Genomic DNA, 1,473 nt, shown 5'->3' with positions numbered 1-1,473 from the left:
GGATTAAAGACATCACTATGCCTGATATATATTCAGGCATTCAATATATGTTTGATATATTCAATATATATTGAAATTGTCAAAATGCACAAATTAAGTTTCAATAAACTGATGTAAGCAGATGAGGCCATCTAGTGTGTTGTGTGTGTGTCTGTGTGTGTAGTTTTGAGACAGGGTTTCTCTGTATTGTCCTGGCTGTCCTGGAAATCACTCTGTAGACCAGGTTGACCTCAGACTCAAGAAGTCTACCTGCCTTTGCTTGTGCTGGCCTTGAAGTGCATCACCAGGGCCCAGCAACACCATCTAGTCTATTATTTCCTGTTCTGGGTTCTCCTATATAGCCTGACAGCATAGGAACTATATATATAACAAATTCAAGAAGAGGAGAAGGAGGAGGAAAGATGAGGAGGAAGAAAAGGTAGAAGAAAGGAGGAGGAAGAGGCCTGACCATATGAGCCACCTTCTGAGTCAGCTGCTCCAGGGGCAGAAGCGGGAACTCAAAAGTCTTCTAACTGAGCAGTTGGACACGGAGGGCGCTGGGAGGTGTTCCTGTGACCAGCCAGCTCTATGCTGTGTCCAGTGTGATCAGCTGGTCTGCAGGCAGCAAGGGGCAGGTGGCCAGTGAACTCAGGCTTTCCTTGGTAGTACAAATAGTGTTCTAAACGGTATAGAAGCACAGATTTATCTTCTGTTACTAGGGTGTCAGTCATAGGATTAGGCAGAGTATGAAGGGGCAGGCAAACTATTGAGTATTATGAGGTTTTATAATCGTGGACATATCCATGACTTGAAAACTACAATGAAAATGCCATGATTCTTTAAAAAAAAAAAAAAAAAAAAAGGTAGTCAAGTTGCTCAGGACGCAGGGCTGTGCTCCAGGCTTTCAGGGAAGGGATTGGTGCTATTTAGCTCCTCCCAGAAAAGCATATAGAAAGTTTTCCAGGAACCCCGGAGTTCGAGCAGACAGGTCCCGCCGAGTGCATGCTGTAGGACGGGAATAAGGAGAACTTTTCTGAGCTGAGGAAACAGCTCTTCGTGGATTTTGAGAAGCCGCGGGATCCAGAATCAGCGCAACCCTAACTCCAAGAAGTCTCCTTTACGCCGCGCTCCTTCAGCCTCTGCGGCCTGGGCAGGTCGCACCCCAGATCCCAGGCCACTCTCGGGAAGCAGACCTCGGCCTAGGGTCCCGAAGATGCCCAAGTTACCAGCCATCGTCGTCCTGCTACTGGTGAGTATCGCCCGCTGAGAGCGCCAGGCCCGCTGAGAGCGCCATGCTGGCTCCCATGCCCGGGTCCCATGCCGGGTCCCTGAGCAGGAAGCAGGGAGTTGCGCAAAGTGTCCCGCCGCCCGGAGCGCACGTGCCCTATGGGCGCGCGGGGTGGAAGGAGGTCTGACATTGTTGGGGGACACCACTGTGGAGGAGGGAGAACTCGACGGTGAATGGTGGAAGGTCCGATGGTTGGGTGGGGGTGG

This window comes from Alexandromys fortis, unplaced genomic scaffold (assembly GCF_014885135.2).
Source record: "Alexandromys fortis isolate MF-2015 unplaced genomic scaffold, M_Fortis_MF-2015_v1.1 scaffold_203, whole genome shotgun sequence".
Taxonomy (NCBI): domain Eukaryota; kingdom Metazoa; phylum Chordata; class Mammalia; order Rodentia; family Cricetidae; genus Alexandromys; species Alexandromys fortis.
The sequence above is the reverse complement of the archived record's forward strand: the minus strand, read 5'-3'. Positions refer to the sequence as shown.